Below are 15,487 nucleotides of genomic sequence, written 5' to 3' on the forward strand. Positions count from 1 at the left end.
GAAGCAATATGTTTGAACATACAGTAAAATTAAGCTATATTTACCTAGTACATCTTAGAAAGAGAAGAAGGCGTGTTTATGGTAACCTAACAGAAATATGTGTTGCACAGTTGAATGTGTCTCTATAACTGTCATTCCCCAAGAATGTGTTGCTCTGTAGGAGTCCGACAGCTATAATTGGAAAAATGGCCTGCATATGAATCTGGCCTAGAATTTAGCATGTGCTCCATTATTAAGCAGGCTTTGAACATGTCGACTTTGAGATAAAAATCCATCCAAGGGGAATGAATCTGAGAACTTCACTGAACTCCATCTACATCAAACAACAGAGGCACCATCAAGCATTTCCCCCAGGCCACGATAGTCATCTCTAACCCTCTCTTCATCTCTCTTTCACTCTTACTTATTTAAATACTTAATTTACATGACCTTACTTAAAGGGGATGTCATTGCCGTGCACACACTTTTGCGACCTTGGCTCAGGGGAAGCAACAAAAGAGAGGGACACAATTACTGAAACAGAAATGCCTGAATATCAGTTAGCACAAATTAATTACATTAATAATATCATCTATCCACCTTGAAGATACTAGATGCTTGGATGGAGGCAAATGACTAGGCAAGACTTTGAAAGATTACGTATGGAACTGTGGCTGTATGGGTAAATGGAGGTCCACCTAGGTGGTATCCTTCGGAATTAATGGAGTATTCCCATTTGCTCATTTCTTTATCAACTATATCATTTTCATCCTCTGGATATTCATATAAACCCAGATGGAGTTTCTTATTATTTTTTTTAAATAATAAGTTTCTTCTCGCTATTTTTCCATCAAACTTAATGGTGTTCAAACTATGGTTGACTTTGGTGGATGGCCTCATTTAGGCAGAGTCATGGTTCTCTAGGCAAAGAATTGTTTTGGTAGCTCCTTATTCATCATGATGAAGCTGTTTGTATAGGCATGGTCTCTAACCAATTCTATGTGCTTCATGGAACAAGTGTACTTAAACTAAGATCATGTGGCACTTTAATTGCACACACAAGAACTCCTGTCAGCTAATTATGTGACATCTGAGGGTAAATGGTTGCAAAATTTACAATTCTATTGTGAAAAGGGATTTCACAATAAAATGGGTGAATGTAATCGCAACTTTAGTATTTTATATTTGTAAATAGTGTCGCAAACTATATAGACCACACACACTCGGCCCCTTCGGTATTATTGGCTATTATGTGTAGATTCATGAAACATAATCCCAGTTGCGTCTGATGTAGAAAAGTTCAAGGGGATGAACACTTATTCAAGGCACTGTATATCATATAGAGATTTTCCTACAAACATCACTGTCATCCAGGAAATTTATCAAACATTATATAACCCTGCTGAATCCCCAGTCATTAATTTACAGCAGCTGCATGAGTAGATAAAAATGTAATATAGCAGATGTAATATGATGTGAATGTGAAAGAAAATGCTAGGGCTAAAAGACGATAAGAGAAGGGCAAAAAAAAGAAAGAGTAAACATCTCAGCTACAGTAGTATTTCAGCAGACTTAGGGAGCAACTGAATACACGTAACCAGGATACAAAAAGACTGGTAATGTAATCTGTTACAGTTACGTCAAAAAAGAAAGTAATCAGATTACGGGTACAGTTTGGAAAAAATGAGAATACTATCAGGATTGCAAATTTTTCATTTAAAATCAAATAAATTTATCTTTTGATATAACACAATATAGACAGCTGCTTGATTATAGTTCTGGTCCTTTCTTGCCAGTCGGGACTCACATGAGCAACCTCCTGGTGCATGCGCAAATCAATTTTGCACAAAGTTAATTTTGTTGAAATGAACGCAACTTGTTCTCTGAAATGCTTTTGTTAGGTTGACCATATGTCCGCTTTTTAATAGACATGTCCTCTTTCTTAGACCTTAAAAAAGCGTCCGGCTGGGATTTCTACATTTGAGAAAATGTCTTCGATTCAGCTTTAATTTCATTATGATGTGCTTATGGTCTAATACTGCATCATGCATCTGCATGATTGCATTGCTTTACATTTATTCATTTAGCAGACGCTTTTGTCCAAAGCGACTTACAAATGAGAAAATACAAGCAAGCTTTAACCTCTCTCTGTAATTCCTGCCTAAGGTCATTTTTAATGTCATGTTATCACATTGCTTTGTATTAAATGACCATTCAAATGTGTAAATGAAGGCAGAAGGTACACATGTGGCATCTGATATTTTATTCCATGTACATTCAAAAGCATGTAGGAAAAAATGTAAAACATGGGCAGAGTGAAGCCTATATATATATATATATATATATATAAAAGCACCCTAGCTTTTGTGATGTAATGTTACCCGTAAAAGGGACAGTGATCTTTAATTAATTATTATTTTTTTTTTTTTTTAAATCCAAATACTGAACATGCTTTAATGTTTTAAATAAGCTCTAAATAAACATATTTTCGATCATACTGCTTTTCTCTTGACTTTATTTGCATATGTGACCTTGAAGTTGTCCAAAAATAATCAGATTCCATTACTTTCATATTGTGATACTTGGAAAACGTTAACTATTACATTTTTTTATGATGTAATTTATAATTGTAACAGAATCAATTTTTTAAAGCAATCCTCCCAACACTGTATTTATGATCACTTTAAAGACTAGGAAACAAACCCTAAATTAAGATGAGTCTCAGTTTTTCTTTCTGATTTTATGTTTTGTTTTGTTTTTTTTTTATCACTGAATGCAAATGTTTCATGTGGTTCAGTAATCATTATTGCTCACAATTAGGCGGGCTGGGCGGAAAGAAGAGTCTCTTTATCTCTGCTCTCAGATAGATGGAGAGTGTCAGTGTGCAGAGGCATAGCCAGGCTGCTTATAGCCGTCTGCTTCAAACCTTCATTAAGGTCACTCTGACTCATTTAGAAACTAAAGCTAAATTCAAACGCAGTCATTTCTTAACAGCCCAAGCAATCACAGATGGCATATTATTAGCTTTGTATTAAAGCTCTCTAATGAAACGACCAATAATGATTGGTTTTAGAGCAGAAGTAATGACACGTTAGAATATGTTTTCTTGTTTATCTCTGAGGGTTCATAGTGCTTGCCTCGACATTTTCCATATTTAAATGAAGTTGCATAAATCCCCCCCCACACCCTCCCCCTCGCCTGCCCCGTTCCCAGTTCTCTCTCTTGATATCAGCCAGTTTGTTGTTTTATGCCTCTTCTGGAAAACACAGAACAATTCCATTCTCTATAATAGAGCAGGTAATGTTGACAGTACATAAATCTCGCCACAGAAATAGCATGTCATTTATCATCTGATTTGGCCTCTTTGTTTTGGCTCGGCTGTGGCTTTCCTCTCTTTGTACCTGATGCCCAGTGCTTTCTCTGCCTTTGCTTAGTCGACGGTTGTGCCCGGATCTGTGTATGGTTTTGGACGTATTGGTGAATATATGACTGATGGGTGAGTGTGCTTCAACCAGATATCCATATCCAAGGCACATCTGTCTAATTCTGTCTGGCCTCTGATTTTTTTTTTTCTTTTTTCTGCACAAGTCTGGGCTGAGATGCAGAGAGAACAGACCTTTAATTTGGCCAGCTGATTTTAACTGGACTGTTTCCTCCTCAGTGCAGCAAGCTATGAACTGTATTGGGTGATTTGGCATGTGCCAAGAAGTAAAAGCGGCACAGAGATGCCCCAGTATTCTGTCCATCACATACACAGAGAGTAGAGAATTCTGCAAGTAGAGACACCTATGATGGAAAGAGGTGCAGTGCTCATATTTGTTACTTCTGTTTGTTACTTTTTTGGCTCATGAATCATTGTAGGGTGCTATAATCATATTTGAAACCAGGATAATGCCATCTAAAGTTGTGTTGTTGTTTTGTTTTGTTTTTAATCCCACTCCTGCACATTTGTGAAGGACCAATCCTGCCCACAGTAATTTTTGCAAGAACTCACCTGTGATATGTTCTGTTGAACTCTGTTTTTATTTCCCAAAATATAAAGTGATTATTAAAATCAAGTAAAGTAACACTAGTAACCATAAAGTAACATTAGTTACTGAAGACAAAACAACAAATGCGGCAAACAAGTACATGTGCAATCCACCATGTCCAATACGTTCCCATGTTAATGATCATGTCCTTTATTTGTCCCACGAGTGTCATGTGTGCTCGCCCTCTCCTCCACACATGATCGTACAAACCGTCCCCCCCCCCCCCCCCCCCCCCCCCCCCGAGATCACAGTCCCAATGCACACCTCTAAAGTTATGTATGCAAATTGCACTGCTTTTAATCATGGATCTCTAGAGGGAGAGAGAGGGGGGGGGCAAGAGAGAGAAACTAGAAAAGTAGGAACCGAGAAACTGGAGAATCAGCGAGCAAGAGAGGAAGGAAGAGTCAGGACAAGGTTAGTGAGGAAAAGACAGCGATCTGTAGCTTTGTTAGAGAGTAAGCGGAAGTGAGCGGGAAAGACAAATAGAGGGGGAAAGAAGGATAGAGTGAGGGAGAGGGGAAAAAGAGAGCGAGTTGACACTGATTCCCTCACTACCTCAATCTCTGAATAGCAAGCACTCTCTCAATTATTCATTAGGCAGTCACAAAGTCGAGCATCCATAAAGGAGCCCGTATTTTTGGCAAGACTTTGTATATACACCCATCAAACTTTTGGGGACACTTTTATCCTCTGAGTGATGCTTAATCATTAACCCCTTGATTATTACCTTGAGGTGCCTTGATTTTACTGGCACATTCCTTTTATAGAATTTGAATTATTGTACATTTATTCCTTATGTACAGCTGCTTCTTCTTCTTCTTCTTCTTCTGCTTATTATTATTATTATTATTATTATTATTATTATTATTATTAGTAGTAGTAGTAGTAGTAGTAGTAATAGTAGTAGTGGTGGTAGTAGTAGTAGTATTACTTGGATATATATATATATATATATATATATATATATATATATATATATATATATATATATATAATATTTTTGACTATTTTTGGTCTCTTTAGGTTTGTTTTTAACTTCACTCTTTAAATCACTTTGAGCTGCTTATTATTATTGTTATTAATATTATTATTATTGTTATTATTATTATTGTTGTTGTTATTGTTATTATGTCCTTCAAGAGTCATGGCAGAGGGTCATATATTTACACTTGCGATGAAGTTTTCTTCAAAATAAACTCAGTTAGTCACATTTGTTTATCGATGGCTCATCAATCAGCGTCGGTCTAGGACAGCCAGAATCAATCTTTTTCAGACATAAAAGCTTGGCCTTGACATCGCAGACTTAATCAGTTAGAGAGCTGGCTGCTACAGACTTGGAGTCTGCAAGGTCCTGTCACAAATGCACACACATATGTATGAGTCTCCTACACTCAAACACACACTCTTTCTACTTCTGTGCACCTCGGCAGTGTAAAGCTCCTGGGCATTTTACATAGATTAGAGCACAAGCACCTGCAGGAGCCCATTGGCAGGAGCCCATTGGCTAAATATGTGGGCTAAGTGAGTCCAGCACCAGCAGCATGGCAAAGAGGTCAGACCTGTCATCTAATATGATGACTGTGACTCTGGGCGGGGCTCTATGGAGCTATAATTAAAGTGTGTGTGTGTGGGTGTGTGTGTGTTATACTTAAAATGTTACAGTGAGGAGAAATAAGTATTTCGGAAGGACATTATAAAGCAACACTCAAATTGAAAAAGCTAAAGAGCCATAGCAAAGACGTTAAACATCCCAGCCAGTACAGTGGTTCAATAACATGCAGATAGAAATTTCATGGAACCACAACTAATCATCCCAGGGTAGGTGTGTCATGAAAGATTCACAACACACTCTCAGACTAATGTAAGACAGAAGCCAGCAGTCTCACGAAAGAGTTGTAGGATGACCTGAAAGCGGCTGGAACAACCGTTACATAGAGAACACTATGCCATGAACTGCACCACAAACATTTCCGGGAAATTTTAATGGAGAACTGCATCTCTATGGCCAAGAAACTGAAGTTATGGAGAAGATGGACATTTCAAAGTTTCAAACAACCGCAAACATACAGCCAAAAAACTCAAAAAGTGCTTGGAAATTTATGGAGGATTTTGAAATTGTGAGTCCATTAGAGGGATCCTCATAACATTTGTCAAGTGAAGATAATTTGGCAAGAGAATTGGGCTAAAATTTAACCAAATTCTGAAAAACCTAATTACTTATTACTATAGAAATTTTAAAGCTGTAATTGGCAATATACATCGATCGATTAAGTGGCATCAATTACCTATTACTGGAACGGCTGAGAAGGGTCCACTGTCATTATACAGCACAAGAGCGGCCTCTAGAAGCGAAATAAAAACTATCACTGACAAATTTTGTTGTGTTATTTGAAGTGTTTTTGATTCATTTTGGATGTTTCTATTTTTATTTGTTTTTTGGAGTGGAACCTTTTTAGTTCAGTTTGGATGTATATCTTTTACTTATTTTAATATTTATTAAAGTCCAGAAGACCAGAAGTCCAGTCCAAAGACAGGCATGGTAGGCTGATTGGCGTGTCTAAAGTGTCCGTAGTGTATGAATGGGTGTATGAATGTGTATGTGATTGTGCCTGCGATGGACTGGCACCCTGTCCCGGGTGTACCCCGCCTTGTGCCCGATGCTCCCTGGGATAGGTTGCAGGTTCCCCACGAGGCTGAAAAGGAGTAAGTAGTAGACGATGGATGGATGGATTTTTTAAAAATGAATACATTCATATTTATATATTTGTTTCATTTTAAAAAGTACAGTACATTTTCGTGGTACAGTCAGTACTGTTTATTTTTGGAACAAAGTTCAGCAATATTTTACTTTGAATGTTATGTTTTCATTCAGTATCAACTTATCAGTGGATTAAACGGTTATCGGCAGGTACTGCCCAACTTAGTTATCGGTATCTGTAATATCCACAATCAGTCCACCTCTAAATAGGCAACAAAATTTTTTGCATCAAAGTAATAATGTTGGTAATATCTGGTGTCAGAATATGTTTTCCTTATCAATTTCTTTTTTGACATGTATTTTTGCTTATGCTAATGAATACATACAATTTTGTTTAAGAACAATGTTAAAAGATATTATAAATGTGAATTTGAACTAAATATATGCAATAAAAGTATGTTAAATAGCAAAGAAAATGTGTCAGAATGCATTATATCACTGCATGTATAGATGGCAGGTCTCTCTGTGTGTGTATGTGTGTGTGTGTGTTTGGGTTGGTGATGGGGAATTCTCTCCTCTAATGGAGTAATTTTTTTTCTTCACCACAACAGGAAAAATCCTTTAATTAGAATGTCAGTCTAAGGACGTCTGTCTCTTGTTAATACTTAGCCCCCACACTCCCTCATGCTCCAGCTGTCTCTCCTGTCTTCCAAATCAAGTCCAATCCACTTGCTGCTGTTCTATAGTCTAGAAAAGGCTGAGTGTTAGTATATTACCACCAAGGAAGCCTTTAAGATACCAGTGTAGAAAAGATGATGTTATTCGAAGCTAGCTGTCAACAGATTTGTAGACATGATTCCTGAGATGGCTTACAGATCAGAACTACATTATAAAACGTTTGAGAACGCTATTTTAATATAAGCAGCAAAAGAAATCGGTTACGTGTGTCATATCATCTCTTTCCTGATTTTTTGTTGAAGCCTTTCTTTAATAACTACTCTTTACAACTGTAGTGAGTTTGCGGCGGATGGACTACAATATGAGAAGACTACACCAGGTTCCTCTCAGCCAAGAACAGGAATCTGAGGTTCACCTAAACAGGGTAATTGAAGATGGAAAAGACCAGGCAATTTTTGTCTAGTCTTCATCTGTTCATCTTCAGTTGTTAACTAGAGTGATGTGGTTGAGATTGAGGAGCAAGTATTTAATTTAAAAAAACTTATAGTTTAGGACACACCCACTTTGGGTTTAAATCTGAATATAGATATAGATATTTGGAGTACTAAACAGATACAGATAAAGGCATAACGTTACACTCCATTTATCCAAAGGTACAGTATATGTATGTTGCAATAGATGAATATCATGTTAAATATCTCCTGCTCTTGTGTTGGACCGACTGTGTCTGTGTGTGTTATTGTGGATCCTCATCTTGGTCTGTATCAGATGAAAGCATCAGGCTGGGTTTTTTTCCCTCTTACCCAGCGGGCGATCAATAGGTCACCCATCTCATTACTCCCTGTCAGTCATGCACCCAGAGTCGCATCAGTGCCCAGTCCTCACATACCAGGAAAGTTCTTCTGCCACTGTACTTTATATCTGCCTTTACCTCACTCATCATCCTTACTTTTTAGTTTCCTGCACTGTCAGTCTTCCGGTCATCCTAAACCCAATCCCCATTCCCCCTCGCCATGTTTGAATTGGTGAATGATTTCCTACATTCTTCTACATGTTCCTCTACTATTTTCTGTTCCGTTCAATGAATTCCTATTATTCTTCTTTCTATTTTATCCTCTCGCTTTTGCTTCAAGAAAGACAAACCGATGCGTGCTCCTCCTGGACATTCCCTGAAGTTGTCATAATGTTGATTGTGTGAGCCATGTGTATATCGTCTAAGAATGACAGGCAATCTCCACTTTTACACACGCAGCCTGTGCATAAGGGACAGGAGCACAGAGAAAGCTTTGTTTTAAATAATGAGGAGAAGCCTGACATACACGCTTTGAATTGACTGCAATTTGCTGCCTGTGTTATCTTCTCTTTCTGTCATGTAGGAGAGGAAAATTATTGGTTTGCTGAGCAGCCTGTTTTCTAGAGTCTTGTAAATGTAATCTGAGTTTGGGAGACAGTAGATTAAAAGGGTTCTTTTTTTTCCAGCTCAAATGATGCTTGACTGAGAAGGGAAATTTTAAACAGGTCCCTTCACTAGCTGAACATCTCTGAACACTTTAGTTTGGCTGATCATGCCAGTTTCAACAGAAACTGTGCCATTACTTACTGTAAATGTTCTTTTTTTTTTTTTTTTTTTTTTTCTAAAACTAATGAGCCTTTCAATTTCAGTAGATAATGGCTCCCTATGCCCTATGTAGTGCACAGCATGGATTATCCTAAATAGTGCACTAAATTTTAAATAGAGAGCTGTTTTGTACTCAGACAAGTCTTTCCCAATGCACCAGCTATTTAAAAAGTGATAACGTCCCTCTGGAGTTTCATAATGGCTACACTTAGTAACTGTATGACACATATTAGTAGCTGTTTGACATTTATTAAGTGTGTATCTGCATCATTTAGTTCTGTTCAAACAAAAGGAGCAGGCTAATCTGTAACGCTCTGGTCATGAACAATAGAGCTGAGATCATGTTAAAGCCAACGCCTAGACGACTTATGTGAAGACTGAGATCAGATAATAATAATGTGTGTATGTATGTGTGTGTGTATATATATATATATATATATATATATATATATATATATATATATATATATATATATATATATAGGCCATCACAATCAATTTGCCTTATTTATTTATTTCTGTCATAGCCTTTAACTTTACTGAAAGCTTACTTACTGCATAAACCTAAGACATAATTTTTGCTGATGTAAAATCAAATAGTCTGCTACCTCATATGCCCTGCAGACATTTAATGCCATTTAGCCATCTAATTGTATTAAATGTTAAATGCACAGTTAGCAGCTTGCAAAGTGTATGATGACTACCTTTACATGTTTAGGGTTTTTTCCCCCCATGCTTCTCCTTTTGCTTTCACTATAAATTGGAAATGAAAGCTTTGGTTATTTATTTATTTATTTATTTATTTATTTATTTATTTATTTATTTATTTACCATGGAAGAGACTTCTGTATAGAATTTGTTTCAATACAATGCCCTCCACTAATATTGGTACCCTTGGTAAATATGAGCAAAGAAGTCTGTGAAAAATTCTTTATTGTTTAACCTTTTGCTCATTTGTTCAAACAATTCACAAAAATACTCTGTTCTCATGGATATCAAACAACTGCAAACACAACACAGGTTTATCCAAAAAATTATTTGTTAAATATAGGTGTGCAACAATTATTGGCACCCCTATGAATTCATATGGGAAAATATATATTTGAAGTATATTCCCACTGATATTTTACATTTTCTTTAGTACACTTGGGTGACTAGGAACAGGAAATTGTTCAACCATGACTTCCTGTTTCACAGGGGTATAAATATGGAGTATCACATATGCCAAATTCTCTTAGTCATTCATAACAATGGGTATGACCAAGGAATATCACTGTAACATGTGACAGAAGGTTGTTGAGCTTCACAAAATGGAAAGTGGCTATAAGAAAATGGCAACACTGCTAGTGTGTCTATATTGTCTAAACGCACTCTGAAGAGGATGGTTCGAGTGGCCAAAAAATTCCCAAGTATCACAGCTGGAGAATTACAGAAGTTAGTAGTGTCTTGGGGTCAAAAACTTTCAAAAACTACAATCCAAAGTCACCTACATCACCACAAGTTGTTTGGAACTGTTTCAGCAAAAAAGTTTCTACTCTCATCCAAAAACAAACTCAAGAGTCTTTAGTTTTCCAGACATGACTGGAACTTCAAATGGGAATGGGTTATATGGACAGATGAAACCAAAATAGAGATTTTTGGCAATAAACACCAGAGGTGGTTTTGGCACACACAGAGTGGTAGCCATATGGAAAAGTACCTCATGCCGACAGTTAAATATGGTGGAGGCTCTTTAATGTTTTGGGTCTGTCTTTCTGCCAGAGGACTAGGACATTTTGTTAGGATACATGGCATAATGGACTCAACAGTTTTTAAATGAAAAAAAGTGTCTGCCTCTGCCAGAAAGCTTAAAACAGGCCGTGGCTGGATTTTCCAGCAGGACAATGATCCAAAACATACATCAAAATCAACACAAAAATGGTTTACTGACCACAAAATCAAGGTCCTGCCATGGCCATCCCACTCCCCTGACTTGAAACCCATAGAAAACCTGTAGGGTGAACCAAAGAGGACAGTCCACCAGCGTGGATCTTGAAATCTGAAGGATCTGGAGAGATTCTGTATGGAGGAATGATCTCAGATCCCTTGCCATGTATTCTCCAACCTCATCAGGCATTATAGGAGAAGACTCAGAGCTGTTATCTTGGCAAAGGGAGGTAGCACAAATATTGCGTAAACAGGTGCCAATAATTGTTGCACACCTATATTTAACAAAGATTTGTTTTTGTTTTTTGGATAAACCTGTGTTTTGTGTGCAATTGTTTGATCTCCATGAGAGCAGAATATTTTTGTGATTTTTTAAACAAAAGGTTAAACAATAAAGACAATTTTTCTTTGCTCATATTTACCAAGGTTGCCAATATTAGTGGAGGGAATTATTCAAGTTCAAGTTATATTGTCTTTGTTGGTTGCTGTTGTTGTTGTTGATTTTCTCAAAGGAATATTACGTGGTTGCACTGGACACTTGCTGATTTTATCCTGAGATGGGGCTGACATTTTATTGTCTATAAAATGGTTGACGAGAGGTCCATCCAACACAAACAAACCAGCCATGTAATACACCTGAGCTAAGGCAATAGCTTAAACCATTATTTTTTATCATGTTCTTCATTGTTTTCCTCATTATTTGCACTACCAAATGACAGAAAAATCAACTACTGCACCTTTAAATAAAAAAAAAAAAGCTTTTGTTGCTTTGGTCTTCCAATCTGTTTCTCTGCTTGAGCTGGAGGTTTAGAGCTAGCACTGAAGTGTTACCCATGGAGATAGAGGGGATTAAAACTGAACCGCTGTGGCTTCACATCTGGCGTGTCCCCTTAGAGTAACTTGCTGTGCAACACCTCATTGGTGTGTCTTGGCTGACTCTTACTTATTTCAGGGGAAGGGTGTTGAAGCAGAGATAAAAAAAAAAAAAAATTGAAGAAATGACATACTCTGTATGTTTGGGGATGGAAAAGTTTAGAAGAATCTGTGTATTAATAACGGCGCTGTGGTTCGGCACGTATCGGTACTGGAATGAAGGTATTTGAGGATGAGGTAGTGGGGTAATGTCTAACATGGCACCCTGTTATCCCATGTATAGTTATGTGATTTCTCTCTCTCTCCCTGAGTAATGAGCTAAGCATGTGCGTGTGTGTGTGGACATGGGCAACAATGTGAAAGCTGAACAGAAAGTGGTGAGCGAGCTGGAAAGCTGCAGAGTTTGTTATTTGTTTCAGATAAGTTTTTATGTTACTGTTTTTCTACCATGCCAAGGGTACATGTACAAATAAAAAAGCCAACGTGTGCTTCTGCATTTGATGGCTTGTGTGAGTGCCAAGGATACACTGCTGTACTCTCTCTTTAGTGTTGCTCATGTTCTCTGTAGCTGTAATCACTTAACCCTCATATGTTTGTTCATATGAATAGTTTTAGAAAGCAAAGGTCATAGACAGCCATGGAGTCACCCCGCTTTCTCTGTCTCTCTGCCCGTCTGTAATGAAATGGCTGTGTGGCTGGCAGTTTTAATTAAAGTGCCACTGCTGGTGTGTGGGCATATCACATCTCATCTCATCAGTGTCACAGCTACTCAATGTCATCCAGATCGCTCTCTCTCTCTCTCTCTCTCTCTCTCTCTCTCTCTCTCTCTCTCTCTCTCTCTCCCTCCCTCTCTCTGTCTCTCTCTGTCTCTCTCTCCCTCTCTCTGTCTCTCTCTGTCTCTCTCTGTCTCGCTCTCTGTCTCGCTCTCCCTCTCTCTTTCCCTCTCTCTCCCCTCTCTCTGTCTCCCTCTCTCTCTCTCGCTCTCCCCCTCTCTCTGGCTCTCTCCCTCTCTCTCTCTGTCTTACTCTCTCTCCCTCTCTCTCTGTCTCGCTCTCTCTGTCTCGCTCTCTGTCTCTCTCCCTCTCTCTCTCTTTCCCTCTCTCTTACAAAGGTACTATGATGACTTGTGTCCATCATTTAAAAAAAAATAAAAAATTAAGCTACTTTTGAATTTCACTGCATTTATAACTCGACATTCTTTCCTTTATTTCTTATACTTCTGGCTATTTTTTTCTTAAGTCTTGTTGCAACTGTTTATCTGTATTTTATATCATTTGGCTTATTATTAAGAATCACCGTGTAGCTACTTAGAGTAATTTCTCCTTCGTTAGCTTCTCTCAGTAGAAGTGATATCAGTCACTTCTTTCTCTTTCTGAAAGTATGACTTAGCCTGAACATAATCTATTTTAAAAAAAAAAAAAAAAAAAAAACTGCTCATCTGCTCCTAAACATAGTGAGACAGGCAACACTAACCCAAACAAAGCTTAGAGCAGTGAGCCTTCATCAGCAGCTAAACAGATGATGGATGGGATGAGAGGAGAAAGGAATGGGCTTGGGCTTGTCTCTGGTGCTTTATAATTGCTTGAGAAAAAGGATGCTCAGCAGCCCATACTGTTGTCTTAATGGGATTATTCCCCCAGCTGGTCTAGTGGAGAGAGAGCGAGAGGGAGAAGAAGTAATCCGATTCTGTCTGCTGTACTTCATTGAAAGACAGCCAATCAACTCTTAACTCATCCACCTTGAATTGCAGGTGACAAAATATCTGCTGGATTCAGAAACCTAATCGGGATGAAATCAGATCAAGAAAATCAGAGTCATATGTGCTTCTTGAACATCCAGATTAACATCCAATTGAACGATTCCAGATTTAGTCCCCCTGTCACTGTTACATCAGCTCCATTCTTCTGGGAAGGCTATCCACTTGATTTAGAGCATGGCTGTTGGGATTTGTGCCCATTCAGCCACAATTAGTGAGGTCAGGGATGTTGGGTGAGGAGGCCTGGCATGTAGTCGACATTCCAGTTCATCTCAAAGGTATTCAGTGGGGTTGTGGTCAGGGCTCTGTGAAGACCACTCCAACCTTGGCAAACCACGTCTTCATGCACCTCGCTTTGTGCAAAGACACATCGTCATGCTGGAACAGGTTTGCGCCCCTTACTACCAATGAATCTATATCTTCAAGCTACAGCATACAAAGACCTTCTAGATAATCAAGTGGTTTCAATTTTGTGGCAGCAGTTTTGGGAAGACCTACATATGGGTGTGATGGTAAGGTGTCCACATACTTTTGGACATATATAGTGTATAAGAGGATTAAAAGATGGATTTGTTTCCATTCGATAAAAGTCTCCATAGAACTTAGCTTAATTACAGCAGTCATGCCTAATACTTCAAACATTTACTTAAAAACTCATTGGAACTCACATCAAGTGCAAGTGAAACTTTAAAAAGCATCTTTCTATATGCACTTAGTATAATTCCATTTATCATCATAGCAATTTAGCAAGAAACACTTTTTGTAGCCTTTAACTCAATAATTCCACAGATAATTTTAACATTAAATAAAGGCTGCTAGGAAAAACACACCCCCACATCTGTCGTTCAGAGAAAAATGTTTTAACAGTTATATTCCAAGTTGCTGCTAAGAGATACTGTATAAGCCATTACGTCATGCCTTCCAGCACGGCTCTTAATGTGTCATCTGTGTCGCTATGCGTAGATGCCTTTGTGATATTTCAAAGTGTCTGGTTCTGAGTACAGTGGCGCATACATGAATGCATTAACAAATCAGAACAAAACAGCAAATCAAGGAATGCAACAACAAAAACAAAACAGCATAACCAAAATCAAGACAGTAAATCAGAAAACACAACAAAACCATGAAAATAAATGAATAACCAAAGCAATAACAGAACAACAAAACCAAAAAAACCCAAATAAGCAAAGCAAAAACACAACAACATAACCAAAAAACAGCAACGTAATCATTTCGTAAACATTAAAGAAAAAATGACAGCCAAATTTTAAACGTGACAGCAAATTTGAGAGCATGGCATCAAATTCAGAAAGTCAATAGTAAATTCAGAAATATGATCAATTTCGGAAAAGACGACAGCAAATTCGGTAACACGGCAGCAAATTTGTCAAAACATGGCAGCAATATCATAAACACATCAACAATAACTCAAAATGTAAAGGTAGGTCTTTGTGAAACATCACATGCTCATTCCTGACTGGCTACAGCTCGCATCAGTCTGAGAGACTGCATAAAAGTTAGAATTGACGATGTTTACACTAATAGGAAGTATGAGCATGCGAATGCTGAAAGGAATCTGCCTAAAGGAAGTCAGTTTATTCAGAAGAAAGAATTACTCCTCACTAAACCTAAGTATAATGTGCTTATAATGTGTATAACATAATTTACTTTGCATCGTGTGTAACATTTGGCTAGGCTAACTTGGTAAAAGGGTGAAAAATTGCCAAAGTCATACATTGTGACTAATCAGCAGCAAGCAAGGGATGTTCACTTTGGACCTACCCTTCCTGTTCCCTTTCAAAGGGAACTCAACATTGCGTAAGCTTCACACCCTCATGCTGTATCTGAAGTTTGTGTACAATCACACCTTTATAGGTCTGCCAAGGTCAGGTGATGTGGCATTTCGAGCATCGCATGACTATAAACAG

General features: G+C 37.9%; 1 protein-coding gene across 1 annotated transcript in view; it reads left to right on the plus strand.

The window, feature by feature from the left end:
- Positions 1-15,487, plus strand: part of tenm2a (teneurin transmembrane protein 2a) — a 342,195-nt gene that overhangs the window by 198,579 nt on the left and 128,129 nt on the right. The gene's annotated exons all lie outside the window — the stretch shown is intronic.

Source organism: Ictalurus punctatus, chromosome 8 (assembly GCF_001660625.3).
Source record: "Ictalurus punctatus breed USDA103 chromosome 8, Coco_2.0, whole genome shotgun sequence".
Taxonomy (NCBI): Eukaryota; Metazoa; Chordata; class Actinopteri; order Siluriformes; family Ictaluridae; genus Ictalurus; species Ictalurus punctatus.